This window comes from Coptis chinensis, chromosome 7 (assembly GCF_015680905.1).
Source record: "Coptis chinensis isolate HL-2020 chromosome 7, ASM1568090v1, whole genome shotgun sequence".
In the NCBI taxonomy this organism is placed as follows: Eukaryota; Viridiplantae; Streptophyta; class Magnoliopsida; order Ranunculales; family Ranunculaceae; genus Coptis; species Coptis chinensis.
Genome location: NC_141462.1, coordinates 67,964,711 through 67,980,547, shown reverse-complemented (window position 1 = coordinate 67,980,547; position 15,837 = coordinate 67,964,711).

Genomic DNA, 15,837 nt, shown 5'->3' with positions numbered 1-15,837 from the left:
CTCACAGCCATTTGGTCAGTTGGTGAGCAACAAAGTTTTGACATCTTTTAATCCAAATAAACTTACAACCATTCAAACTAGATACACCTTCTACTATACAATCCCTAAGGCTTGAGTAATTCCAGTTATAGCTTGATTATGGTTCTCCTAATGCTTTCATTACAACTTTGTTGTCTCCACAAAACTCCACCTGGTCCACCTCTTGAAGCGGTCCGGCTTATTATAAGAGTGATATATGAAAACACAACTTTGGTTTAAGATATGAAAGAGAAGAAAATTTCTATAAACAATATGCATCAAAGGTGAATGAATATGGAACTAGTTACTTAGCATGGTCAGACAACTTAAAACTACACATGAAACATGCAACAGTAGGTTATATGAAGTTCAAAGTACAAACTAAAGATTTACTTGAACAAAGAAAACAGTCATGACATAGCACACCACTATAGTTCTCAGTAGTACCAAATCCATCGTAGTCCTAAGTGCACTCCAAAAGCCAATAGTATGAGAAAATGGAGCAAATTAGCACAAGTAATCATGTACAAAGTATTCCTTCTCCATCCTTCGGCCAACACTATTCTTCTTTATTCAAAGTCGAGTCTATTGTTGATTCAAATATTACTGTATCTTTGAAGAACCAAAATTGTTGTGCAAAATCATTGAGTTGGGCACGGTCGGTCGGATAATGTATCATATTCATTGTTGTTGATAGTCTATTGACGTAATGGATTACTCCTTACTGGTTGTGGTGGACAAGGAGAAGCACGAACTGGTTCTTGGGATTATCAATTTCGTGAGATAGTACACATGGGACAAGCACCTTTAGACATGGGTGAAGGCTTCAGGCATCTTAGGTGGGCCAAAAAACTCATCCCCTACTGTAGTCTCGCCTAAGCAGTACAAAAAGCAGTTTAGGAAGGCCATGCGTGTGGGAATATTTTTATCGCTGATTTGTTTGATTTGTTCTGAAATTGTTTGATTGGAAAATTATGAATGAATTTTGATCACCGATTGGTTTGATTTGTTTTGAATTTTGGCTGGAACTTGGGGCTTTCAATTCATCAAAGTTCTGTTCGTGCCCTTTGTTTGATGGAAGAAGATGGTGATGTCATCATCACTTACTAAGACGTGTGTTGCATGAGGTGTTCTCGACTGTTGAGATAATAAGTTAGGATGATGACACGTGGCAGAAGGGGGGGGGTAAACATGAGTGAGGGTAGTTCCGTAATTTTTGGTGAGCAGGGGTAGTGGGTGCCATTTAATAAAAAATTTGGTGTACGTTGGATTAAATGGATAGGATGATGACACGTGGCAATTGGAATGATTTTGGTCTTAGAAGAGTCAATGGGTATTTTGGACATTTTACATGGTGAGGGGTAGATTTGGCATTGCACATGCACCAAACGGATGGAATTGAGTCAACGAGAGCTAACTTAGTCATGCTGTGAAATTGGGATGGAAGTCTAATAATCGAAGAACTGGGGGTGGAAATCTAATTGGCAAACTTGGTGGGGGTGGAAATCTAAAAAACTGTTATAAGTTTTCATTTAAATTATACATTTCGAATTGGCAAGTGCCGGTGAATTATGTTTTCAAACACAAAGACCTGATGATACACGAACCTAGATAATCCAACAACTCACCTAGATTACCAAACCATGAGAAATAAGGATGACTGACTTCAATGCAGAATCAAATCAAGTTTTTATTTCATGAACCATATTAACTGTGTAGGTACAGAATAAAGTCGATGTCTATCCTTCCTTGCAAGCATAGTACAAAATATCGTGATATATTGTGATATTTGGAATATCTATCGAGATTTTAGAGAAAAATATATAAATATCACGATATGTTCAGAGATATATACGACTGCAAATATCAACGATATTTGTGATATTTGGAGATATTTAGCGATATTTTATGTATATAACAATTTTATTTAATATTTACCATTATATTTCAAATAAATATAAATAATATATCATGATATATCAAAAAATATCCTTGATATTTTGGATATATCTACGATATTTGCATATGAAATAATATCAAATATTTTCAAAGAGGAGAATATATCCACGATACATATCAAGAAATTGAATATCGATAAATACCCTTATCCTGATATTTTGTACTATGCTTACAACTTTGCAAGTACTCATTTGCACCAAGATTAAATGTTCTGGTCATGAGAAGTTCTGTGATTCTACTATAACAGCTAAATTATGGTAAACTCTTACTAAAATCCAGTTTCATATTTACGTTACCAGTGAGAACATAAACAGCTTGCATTCATGAAAAGAAATGAGCAAAAGAATCATTATGCATCACTGTAGCTTTTAGCTAGTCAACGAAAAAGTCGTGACTAATGATTTTGGCCATCGGGCTAATCCCATTTCACGATGAATATATGTATATATTTTTTGTTTTCTTATTATAAGAAAAAAACCTACCATCTGAGTACCTGTTATAGGCCAACTCCTTGAGGGCAGATTTTTTTATATTTTATTTTTTTTCTGGGTTATGTTTTTCGAAGTTAATTGGTATACCTGTGTTTATATATAAGAAACTCAAGCAATTAAAAATGTGGTTACCATCATCGGTTTCGTAAAACTGTGACAGTAATATGTGTTATACTTCATTTTCTTCTTCATTTCTGGTGTCTGGCTTTTAATCTCTACGGAACAACGCCTAAAATATATTTTTTTTTTCACTGCTGCAGTCGAATATGATTCCTCTCATAGCCAACTTTCACCTTTATGAATAACTACTTCAGTGCCTTCAAAGACTACGAGACATTCAGTCAAGTAACTAGTTGCCAACCTTATACATGCCTTTGTTGTAAACTTTGTTGAAATTGCAATTATATTATCTGAATATCACCACCCCTGTATTTTCAGGTCCAGGATTACTTTTAGCTAGATTCTGCATTTGTGTTAGAGTTTTCCAATGCCATCTTGAAGAGAAAACGGGAAGCTAGCTTTCTTTGATGCTTGCGTGCTTGGTGCTCTGCCAAATTTCCCCTATAATGTTTAGTTGTTTAATACCAAATTGATCATGTTGGCTATTTTCAGTGTCCTTAATACCAGTGACCAGCATCACCTAACTTTTAAAAGTAATGCTTGCGGTGTTTCTCTGAGTTCTCAACTCCTTCCAACCACACTTTATTCCTATGTTTCCACAAGGCCAACATGCCTCCCACTCTCGCGGCATTCCAATTTCCACAAGGTGTGATACTTATCCTTTTTCAGTCTTTTCACAGTCTTCATGGCTTGCTGTAACCTTTGAAACTGGCTTGGTCGCATAAAACTGTAAGTACAATAAGCACAATCCAATTATTTTCCAACATCCACACTGGTCTCCACTACCCAACGGATTTTCTTTAGCCAACACAACTGCACACTAGCTCAACAATATAATCAACTCTTTACTCGGGAAGCTAACTGTGCATGCCTACATATAACTAAGATTAGTTGTATCAATTCTTAGATTATTTGTCCACATACAGACCCCCAATAAATCTATAGCTAGCTCAGAGAAATCCAAATGGAAGGACTCTATATATGACTATACCAGTCCCATCCCTGGTTTGATGACCTTGTTCAAATTTATTGACTTTTTTCTCCGACTCCCTTCTTGTAGGAATTGAATAGCTAACAAAACCCCAGAGCGCCATACCTAGTTCGACAAAGCTTGCATTCCTTATAGCACGCAATTTTTATATATACTCAAGTGACAAGTCAATCTGTTAATATCACCACCTTAAGTGAAATCTAAGAATATATACCTCTCTAGCTAACTCGTTCTGTCGATTGGTCATCAGTTTGTAACATTCTAAATCCTTTAGTTGGCCTTCAAATTCCAGTGTATGGCTTCTCGAACTTCCCCTTATACCAAGCCTTTGTGTTTGATTTGTATCTGCAAAAGGTTCCTGTATCTAAGTCTGTTGAGCTTGTAAGTAAGCACTCATATCCTTCACAAGGTTGCTTTCTGATCACATGAGCTTTTATGGTTATGGTGTTTGCCAAATTGATCTGGTAGAAGGGCTGAATCCTGGCTTGTTTTATGATGCTTTGGAAGCCGACAAGGCAGAAATGTTATGCAACTTAAATTACACAGCAGACAAAATTAGAACCATTACTGGAGATAATATTACTTGCAGTACAAGCAAAGGAGACGAGGCACTTCTGAATTTTCTTTCCATGGCTGCATATTACTCCCGTCACCAACTCATTGCTGGATTCGCGAACTCCACGTAGAAGGCAACAATCAGCAATCAACATGATCCTATCATTCAAGTCACTGAATGAGAAGCAGATGAGTTTATTTCAAATATTACTGGAGGAGTACGTTTCGCATGGTGCACATAGTGTAAAAGTCCAATTGTTGCATTGGATTGATGAAACTCCAATTGCTGGCCTAGAAACTATATTGGAATTTGTTGGCATATATATTGTTGTCTGATTTACATAACTGTTTGTCCATTTTGTTATTTTCGGAGACTGCATTACATTTGTTCTTGTATTGTCACTGGATCACTATTATTTGCAGTAGTGGTTTATTGTTCTTCTGCATTACAACTGGGTGTCAACGTACGTGGAGCCCCCAGATGAACACTTTTATTTCTAAGCATATTGGATGACCACAAGAAAAAAATAAAATAAAATAATATTCCATATCCGATGAAACTTTGCTGTTGTACAATCTTTGTGGTGCCTGAATAAAATGGAATGGCTGGAAAATAGTATACGATTATATTGGTTGGTTTAAATTGAATTTTGTTGCCGATTATGGCAAGAAGGGGTAGCTGGTGTATAGGACGTATACATGACATAGGAGGTTAGTGGTAACAATTGGACCGGATGCGGTATAGCTGGGGGAGTCAGGTTGCACCAGATCAGATCCGCGGTATCCCAACCGTTCTGGAATTGCTGCGAGACGTGGAGAGATGGAGAGCGGAACCTTAACTGCAAGGTAATTGCCGCGATACGTGGAAAGAGGAGAGATTATGGAGGAGAGAGGGGGATAAAAGGAAGAAGGAGAGAAAGAAAAAAAGACGAGTTTGGAGAAAAAAGACGAGAGAGAGACTTGTGAGATTAGAGGTTGTAATACTAATTCATACATTTTGGCGCCGTCTGTGGGGAAAAGAAGAGAAAATGGCTACGGTAATAAAGAGAGGAATAGGAAGACCTAAGAAAGGACAGTCAGAGAAACCATTGAGGAAGTAGAGAGTGCTGAGATGGAAGGGGTAGGAGAAGAAGAAGTATCAGATGTGGCGGCAGACGCCACCATACTCCTGCAGGAGGAGATAGTTAAGTTAGGAGAGGAGAATGATGAGTTGAGAAAGGAGAGGGAGATTACACGGGGTGGAACGGAGCATGGGGAGCCCAGGGGCAGTGAAGTGGAAGCGGAGAATATAGAGTGCCCACTACCGGATGTCGAACCAACAGTGGGCATTACTTTAGGGGTGGTTCAGGCTATGATCGAGAGAGATCGGGAAGTGAATCGCGTAGCAGAAAGAGTGAATCAGAGCGCAACACAGAAGGAGGTGGCGAGCCTCAACAAAAATCCGCTGGTAGATTCAATAAGGAATTCCGAAGTACCTAAGAGGTTTTCTCAGCCCAGGTTTGAACGGTATGACGGGAAAGGAGACCCCACTGATCATTTGCATCATTTCCGCAACAGATGCCGTTATGGCAAGAGAATAAGTATGATGGGCTTCGTTGTATGATGTTCCCGGCCAGCCTTAAGGGAGGAGCCTCGGACTGGTATTATCAGTTGGCTTCGCGGAGCATAAAAGGGTTCGAAGAGCTGGAACGCGCCTTTGTTGATCACTTCATTCACCAGAAGAGAAGGGTGGTTGATATCGCGGCCCTGTTTAATATTAAGCAAAGGGCCGCGGAATCATTGAGGGAGTTTTTATGCAGATTCAAGGAGGAGACGCTGAGAGTGGAAAGTCTGGATGAACATACGGCGGTCATAGCCTTCCAGCATGGTTTGAGATCGGGAACCAGAGTTCATGAGTCTGTGTCTAAGATTGAGATTACTACGTTGCATGCCCTATACCCGAAGGTAGAGAAATACATACGATATGAGGATATAATGCGAGAACGGCAAAAAGGAACGTAAGAGGTCGGGGAAAAGGCGGTCACGAGGAGGTTGAAAGATGATCGAAGGGGTAAAGGTAGAATAGAGGATAGAGAAAGAGGATCTTACAAAGGGGAGAAATGAGGGCCAGAGAGAACACTTGATCGGGGCAGAAGAGAGGTGCGAGAGAGAAGGCCATACCGCGAAATGGAACAGACTCCTCTTAACCGACCATTAGAGGAAATCTTGACTCTAATTAAGGAGCACCAAAGTTATGAGGGGCCGCGAAGTATCCCAAGGGAGATAGAAGGGAAACCATTTTGGCGAAAGTATCATCAAACCAAACCATGCCACGCGAGCAATGTTATGCCTTGAAATGGTTAGTAGAGAGGATGATTGAAAAAGGAATGCTCAGAGAGTTTGTCGTTGAGGTGCGTCAAGCCGATAGAGTGCCAGCTTCGGCCAGAATTTTGGGTACGATCAATGTCATCTTTAGTGGAGAGACTCTGGGGAGGAATGCACACAGGGACAAAGTAAGGAAGACAGCAAGCCTCCGACAGGTGAATAAGGTGGTGAGTGTACCGCGGTTAGTTAGCGGAGACGCGACGGCCGACGAGATCATTATGTTCACCCCAAAAGATTTGAAGCCGATAATTACACCGCATGAGGACGCCTTGGTAATTACCATAGCAATGGGGAATTATCTAGTTCGGAGGGTGTTGATAGACTGCGGCAGTTCAGTTGATTTGTTGTTTAAAGGGGCCATGGAGGAGATGAACATCGACAGCAGCCAGTTGAAGGTTCCTCAAACCAACTTGTATGGGTTCAACGGCAAGATATGACGAGCCCATGGGGAAGTTATCTTGCCGCCGCTGATCGCAGCCCGGCCGACGGTATTCACTAAATTCATGGTGGTGGACACTACGTCGCAGTATAACGCAATTTTAGGAAGAAAATGGATTCACGAAATGAAAGCCATTCCATCGACATATTACCAAGTGATCCGCTTCCCCACCAATGGGGGAACATATGAAATTAGGGGGGATCAAGTGGCAGCGCAGAACATCCAGCAGATCACGGTGAAGAGTTTCGTCCGAGGTACAAAGGGGAAAGGGCCATCACAGGAACAAGGATTCGTGTAGCAATTACAGGAAGCGGCAGTGACAAAAGGGTGCAAATCGCCGTTGGGACCGAAGACATTGGATGCGATTGAAGTAGTGAACTTGGGAGCGGAAGTTGAAAAGAAATTTACATCCATAGGGACTGATTTGCCCGAAGAATGGAAAAAGAAGCTAGCGCAGTTCTTGACAGAAAATTCAAGTGTGTTTGCGTGGGCGATTGAGGATATCGCGGGTTTTAGACGTGAGTTTGCATGTCACCATTTGCACATGAATGAAAGTGCCGCCGGTTAGACAAAAATGAGAAGTTTACGCCCCAAATATCTTTGAGGCTATTCGCGAGGAGGTGGCACGATTGAAAGGGCGGAGATAATAAGGGAGGTCGAATACACGAGAATGGTTGTCTAACGAAGTCGGGTTACTTAAAAAAAGAATGGTAAGGTCAGGATGTGTGTTGACTTCACGGATGTGAACAAGGAGTGCCCAAAGGATTGTTACCCGATGCCGCGGGTGGACGAGTTAGTGGACAGAACTGCAGGGTTCAAAGTGTTCTCTTTCATGGACGCGTCCATGGGGTATAATCAGGTCGCAATGCACGGCCCGGATCAGAAAAAGACCACGTTCGTGGTGGAGGGTGGCACGTACTGTTACACCAGGATGCCCTTTGGTTTGAAAAATGCAGGGGCGACATTCCAAAGATTAGGAGAAAAAATGTTTCAAGGGAAGATTAGGAAGGGGATGGAGATATATATTGATGATATGGTGGAAAAGAGCATGTCGGAGGAGGAACACTTGGAAGGTCTTTAGGAAACCTTTCATATACTGCAGGCACATAAACTGAAACTCAACCCCGAGAAGTGTACTTTTGGGGTAACTTCTGGAAAGGTCTTAGGTTACATAGTTACACACCGCGGTATAAAGGCAAATCCTGAACAGATAAGATCACTGATAGAAATGCCGTCCCCTCAGAATGTGAAGGAGGTGCAAAGTTTAGCAGGGAGAGTAGCGGCACTTAACCGATTCATTTCAAAGTCATCGGATAAATGTCGACCACTATATCGATTATTAAGGAAATCACAAGACTTCAAATGGACCGCGGAATGTGAAGAAGCCTTCCAAGAGTTGAAGAGTTATCTAGGGAAAGCGCCATTATTGTCGCGACCGGAACAGGGGGAAAAACTGTATTTGTACTTGGGAGTTTTGGAATACGCGGTGAGTTTGGTCTTGGTCCGCGTGGTTGACAAAGTAGAAAAGCCAGTGTACTTTCAAAGCAAGACCATGTTAGAAGCAGAGACCCGATACAGCCGAATTGAGAAATACGCTTTGGCGTTGGTATTTTCTGCCTTAAAGTTGAAGCCTTATTTCGAGGCACACTCAGTGGTAGTAATAACAAATCTGCCTCTCAAGCAGGCCTTGAGGGCAGAAAAGTTAGGAAGAATGCTAAAATGGGCGGTAATGCTGAGTTGCTATGAAATTCAGTACCAAATGAGAACCGCAGAAAAAGCACAAGCAATGGCGGAGGTATTGACAGAGTTCCCAGCCGAGGACCCAACATGGGGTGAGGAAATGGTAATGGATCACGAAGGAGAGACTAACCACGACCCATTGGACCCATGGGATGCCCGGAATGGATGGAGAGTTTTCGCGGATGGCTCTGCTATGGATACAGGGAACGGAATAGGCGTAGTCCTGGTAACCCCGGAGAATACTAGGTTGGAGTTGTCAATGAAACTAGGGTTCGCGGCTTCAAATAATGAATCAGAGTATGAAGCTGTGATAGCGGGTTTAGATTTGGCACAAGATCTGGGCGTGAGGGAATTATCTGTTTACTCTGATTCTAACCTGGTGGTGTGCCAAGTGAACGGGGGTTTTGTGGCTCGCTGCCCGAGGATGGCAAGATACTTGGAGGTCCTACAAAGGAAAGCGAGCAAATTCAGTAAGATCAAGTTTACCCATTTAAATCGCGGAGAAAATAGACATGTCGATGCATTAGCTTATGTTGCGGCGGTATTACCAGGTTCGGAGGGGCGATCTATTGAAATAAGGGTGTTGGACAAGCCCAGTACCGCGGAAGGAGAGTATGTTTGTCTTACCACCGAGATTGATCCAGATTGGATAACTCCCATCAAGACTTTCCTGATGGGGATAGAGATTGAAAACACACAGGAAAGGCGTAGAATGGAACAGATGAGCCAAAGATACACTCTACTAGATGGGAACCTGTATAAGAGAAGTTTCGGAGGACCAATGTTAAAATGCATAGGGCCGCCGCATGTTCAGGAACTGCTGGCAGAAGTGCATGACGGGGATTGTGGAAGTCATTCAGCGGGGCAAACAACCACACACCGATTGCTCTCTCAGGGATACTTTTGGCCACACATAAAGAGAGATGCCATACAATATGCCAAAAGAGTAAAATGCCGAGGTTTGCAACCGGCTGATTCATCCATCTTGAGCCGTTAACAATGTGCTTAGCCGGGCGGTTAAGCCATGTGGGCAATAGATATAGTTGGACCGTTGCCCATGGCAAGCGGTAAAAGGAGGTTTATGTTAGCGGCAACAGATTATTTTACCAAGTGGGTTGAGGGCGTGGCGTTGCAACAGGTCAAGGAAGAAAATGTGATCAAATTCCTATAGGAGAATATCATTTGCAGGTTTGGATTGCCACATACAATCATAGCGGATAATGGGACACAGTTTACTGGGAAGAAAGTCCGGAAATTCCTTCATGCATTCAGAGTGAAGCAAGGGTTCTCAGCCCCCTACAATCCGGAAGGGAATGGACAGGCCGATGCTTCAAACAAAGTCATCATGGATAACCTTAAGAAAAAACTAGAGGAGCAGAAGGGAGCATGGGCTGAACACTTACCTCATGTGCTGTGGGCATACCGAATTACACCAAGAACATCCACTAATGAATCACCGTTCGCGATGGCGTACGGAGTAGAGGCCGTCATACCAGTAGAGATGATAGAGTCCACAACAAGAACGAAAGCGGTGGAAAGCGGCCTGAATGAGAGAATATTAGCCGCGAATTTGAATGTTGTGGAAGAAAAAAGAGAGATAGCCCGTATTCGGTTGGAGGAATACCATCGGACTCTGCAGACACAATATGATAAACGAGTGAAGCCATGGAATTTCAATGTGGGTGACTATGTGCTGCGACGTGTTACTCCAGCCACCAAGAAAGAAAACGACGGAAAGTTGGGACCAAACTGGGAAGGTCCATATGTCATCAGTAAAAAAGGTACATCTGGAACTTATGGATTACAGACTACAGCAGGAGAAAAGATTGACAGACCGTGGAATATCAGAATGCTGAAAGAGTTCCATGTCTAGGACCTTTCTTTAATCTTTTCATATGTGATAGCACATTATCTGTATTGTTTATTTTTATGACTATGATATAAACAAGCATTCTTCCAAACGAGTTAGAAGTAGACAATAGAATAAAATAAAGGGTGAATATAACTGTCCCATCAAGCTTCACAGCTATACAGCAAGAAAGAGCGGGGGGAACGAGCCCTTCGCTAACTTCATGTCCGAATCAAACCGGGGGCAACCCTAACTAGCTTGTGGACTATACAAATAGAGATTCTTGCAGGGGACGAGCCGCCGCGGACTTCATGTCCGAATTGGGGGCAACCCTAACTAGCTTTCACAGCTATACAAATAGAGATTGCGGTGGGGGGGACGAGCCCTTCGCGGACTGAATGTCCGAATCAAACTGGGGGCAACCCTAACTAGCTTCACAGCTATACAAATGAGGAGAGGGGGAGAGCTTCTTGGATTGAAAGTGTCCGAATCAAACTGGGGGCAACCCTAACTAGCTTCACAGCTATAAAAATAGAGATTGCGGGGGGGACGAGCCGCCCTGGATTGAATGTTTGAATCAAATGGGGCAACCCTAACTAGCTTCTGGCTATACAAAAGAGAGTCTGGGAAGAGCCCTTCGCGGACTTATGTCCGAATCAAACTGGGGGCAACCTCGAATAGCTTCACGGCTATACAAATGGAGAGTGCAGGGGGAAGAGCCCTTCGCGGACTTCATGTACGTCCGAATACATGGGGGCGACCCTAGCTAATGTTACTCTAACCGAGTTTGCAAATGCAAATGAAAAAGAGATTAAGTCAAGATACCATATAGCTAAATGGCTCCAATGCACAACGAAGGAGAAATATGCCGATATAGAAGTACAACAGATAATAAATTACAATGCAAAAGGAGTACAAGGCAAGTCGATTGACAAATACTACACAATAGTAATATCTCGGTGAAGCACAACAGACATTGTTTCTCACAAACACAAATAATTGTTCAAAGTATATTACAAATCCAAAGGCATCGACAAAGAAAGAAATCCGACATAAATCACTGTTGAAGATTAGTAGCCGGTTCTTCAACAGAAGGATTTTCATTTTCACCGACAGCCATGCTGGCGTCTTCATTCGCTTCCACTGGTGAGGGGTCAGCGCTAGTCATAGGTGTCGTCGCATCAGGGGTAGGCGTCTCAGCAGCGTCAAGATGCACGGTTGGCGATACCAAGGGCGATGAATCTACAGCAGGAGTTGTCGCTGGGAGAAGACGGCCTGCAGCGCGGAGCTGATCAAGCTGTTGTTTTAATTCCCGTGCAATCTTCTTCGCAGCGAGGCCCCGGAATTGATCCGCGGCCTTTTGACGGCTTTATCTACAGTAGCTTGAGTGGTCAGTCTCTCCGTCTCTTTGAGGCTTTCCATTTTAGAATTGACCCCCTCTACGTAGTCGCGGTGCTTGTCCTCAGCCGCCTGGAGCTCCTTATGGGTCTTGACTGCCTTGATCCGCAACTCATCCCTTTCCTTCTCCAGCTTGGCATACTTTGCTTTCCAGCCATCAGGGCCATGTATCTCCTGCTTAGCCGTCTCCAAGTTCTCCACGGTGCTGGTAAGGCCGCGCAGCACATAGCCGATATCTAGACTTAGCTGCAGAGACATATTGGGTTAAAGGGTAGCACGAAATATATGACGCAACGAAGTTAGGACACAAAAGATAATGAGCAATAGAGTAAAAAACACATACTTTTTCCCATCCAGTGTAAATAGAAGCCCTATGGGAAGTAACGGTACCAGAATCTCCATAAGCTTGATCCCGAGGGAGATGAGAGCTGAAAAATAAGGAGGCGGCAACAGCTGGATTTTCCAAAGCTGAGTCTCGCGTAGTGACATCGCGGTCCCTAGCCTTGAACTTGGGATGCCACACTTCGACAGGGCCAGATGTTAAAGGACCAGCTGAAGAAGACTCCTGTCTGGGGCGGCGAGAAGATATAGCAGACCGCGGAGGTTCATTGCGGCCAGTGGTAAGTTGAGGAGCAGTGGAAGAAATTTTAGCCCTTTTGGTGGGAGGGCTCTTGTTGGACACCTCGACAGGAGCATCTCCATCAGAGTCGCTGTCCTAAAGCTTGTACTTGTTCACGTCCATTTTAGTAGCAGAAGAGGGGGCGGAAGTATGGACAAAATCGTCCTCCCACTCAGCCACACGGGAGTACGAAGGGTTAAGGTTCTCCACGGTAGTAGTCTTATTTTTAGAGGCAGCAGCACGTTGGGCAACTGCTCGTGAATGAGAGATTTTGGTGGTATAGTTGAAAGACTTGTAGGCCGGGCGCTTTCTTTTTTGAGGTGGGGATGGTTTGGGCTTTCTTTCTTTGGGGGGCGGCAGACGATAGAGGAGGCCTTGGTATTTGCCAATGTCTTTTAAAGAAGGGTCAAGTAAGAGAGGAGTGGCTTTTTCCGGATCAATGTCGAGGACTTCGCACTGGGCACTCCCTAGTTCGCGGAGGGATTGGAAAATTTCTGAGTAAACACCGTTGTATATCTGGGATCGCGAATCGGGTCTCCAACCTACATCACCAAGAATAAAGACAAGTTAACGACAAGTGACATATAAATACCGCGACTCAAAACGGCTTACTTACCACTTGTTAGGAAATGGAGATGCCTCAAAGAAACTTGGGAGGGAGGTCCGCTGGATAAAAACTACGGACACATACAACGGGTACTGGTGCCAAACCTTGTCAGAAGTGGTGATGTGAAGAAGGAAAGACTTCTTTTGTGGACGAGTGCAGAAGGATTGATATCCCACACTCCCCAGTTTAGTGCTCTTTTTTATATAGAAGTGGGCAAGGATATCGCGGAGTTGGATTTTGGGGGAGTGAGTCACATTGTAGTGATTGGCGGCATACATAACACGCCAGAAGTTACCTATGCCTTGGCACGGAGGAATGTTGAAATGGTTACAGACCTCGACGTCAAGGAGAGTCAAGGGAAAAATAAACCGCCGCGAAATCGTCCCTGATGGCGGCGAGATAACCGGTAGCGGTGGTACCAAGTGAGGAAAATGGGTGACACCTGACACGTGTTCAAGAATAATGTCACTAGGTATGCCATAAGCGGCTTTAATGGCATCTAGATTGGGTCTGCGGTAGTAAGATGGCGGCGGAGGCAGAGAAGGTTTCCTTCCAGAAGTAGATGGAACAGCGGTGGGATCGGTAGAATCAGAAGCCGGGGACTCAGATCGGTCCGCGGAGTGCTGGCTAGATCTAGGGGTAGAGGGTCCAGATTCACCGGATTTGGTGGTGGAGGATTGGGTGGAGGAGATAGCCTCACATTTCGATGAAAACATAATGGAAACAGTACTAAGAGGGAAGTTTACAAAAAGATAGATGCGCAATCTTAGAAAAGAAGAAACTGATGGAATCAAACCTTCCAAAAATAGTGAATACACAAATAATGAGAGGAAAGGAAAATAGTTTAAGGGGGAAGACAAACCTGTAACGAGAGAGGGCCAAAGCTATGGAGGGCGTAGAACCAAACTCAGCTGGAGAGCTATCGAAGAAAACGATGTGGGGACGATGAGGGAAGAGTTTGAAGAAAGGGAATTTGAAGAGATGGTGAGGGTTTACTGTTTATGAGGGTTTTGAGGGTTTTGAGAGAAGAGAGAGATTTGAGCGGGATTTGAAGGGGCAGGGACATAATGGTATTAACCAACAAAGGACCAAGGAAAGGGGGACACGTATTAGTCTCGATTTTCGAAGGAACAAGAAACGAGGCGCATGCGCCGTATTTCCAGGTGGCAGTACAGAGGAAGCACGTGGAGCACGTGCTAAGGGAAAGAAGATAGGGGGACAGAGTGGATGGGTCCGGAAAGAGAAGTGTTCCAAGAAAGGGGTATGAAATGAGACCGGGTAGTTCTCGGCTCCATTGTTGTTCGCGGACCATCAATACGACTGAGAGAGGGCATCTGTATAGGACGTATACATGACATAGGAGGTTAGTGGTAACAATTGGACCAGATGCGGTATAGCTGGGGGAGTCAGGTTGCACCAGATCAGATCCATGTATCCCAACCGCTCGAACCGCCAAAAGAGGCGGAGAGATAGAGAGCGGAACCTTAACTGCAAGGTAACTGCCGCGATACGTGGAAAGAGGAGAGAGGGGGATAAAAGGAAGAAAGAGAGAAAGAAAAACAGAGGAGTTTGGAGAAAAAAGACGAGAGAGAGACTTGTGAGATTAGAGGTTGTAATATTAGTTCATACAGCTAGCCGGCCTGGTGTTGCAGAAGAAGCAGATCGAGTCTCTTCCTTTGAATTGGAACTGGCTATAAAATGCTGCTTGAATCAAGGAGAAATTAATAGTTAATACTAATTTAATTAGCAATATAAATTCATGCAGATATATGGCCCATCAGACCATGAATAACAATAGCAATAGCAAAATTTGGAGATACAGGTATTGACATTTTCCTGCTGGTAATGATTGTTGGGTTGTGGAACCGTCCAGCTTTGCTCTGGTGTCCGTATGCCGCGTTCACGAGTTTTCAGCTTGGAAAAGGGGGCGCGACCTGCGCTCAGATTAGCCTTGGCCGAGGCGTGACCCGCGCCCATGCTGTGAGAAAGTTACTGGAAGTTGGGCACGACCCGTGCTCATGCCTTCCGAAATTTTCACTGATTTCCAATATTTCAGCCCAAAGCCCATTTTCTCACATTTTCCTATATGTACCTATATAAAGGAAATAGAATAGGGTTTTGAGATAACTTTATGAGATTCATTTCTTGGGTATTGTGGGAGCTCTATTGAGCTAGGGTTTGAGTGAGGTCTTTTGTTTTTGATTCTTGATATCTCTTGTAAACTCTCCAATCTTTACTATAAAAGAAACTCACTCTTGTGTGAATGTTGGTAACATTTACCGAACCACCTTAAATCTTTGTGTCTCTTGCATTATTTACTTCTATATTTATTGTTTGCTATGATTGTGATTGTGATGATAAATTAGTGGATTTACATGTTGAGTTTGTTGTGATAACTACCAAAAGACTTGGGTGGGTGATTTCCTTGGTGTGAGCTCCAAGTTGAAATTATTTGGAATAGAAAGTAGCTAGATTGAGGTGTGACGTTATAGTGAAATAGAAAGTAGCTAGATTGAGATGTGATGTTCTAGTGAAATCTCCCAACAAAGATTTCTTTTGTGGAACCCAGTATCGCGATATTACACCCAAAAAAAAAGATAAAGACACAAGATGTTTTAGATAACAATGCAACTACCAAAAAAAAATGCCAAATAGCGGTTGGTCATTAGAATATAGTAGTTTTAACC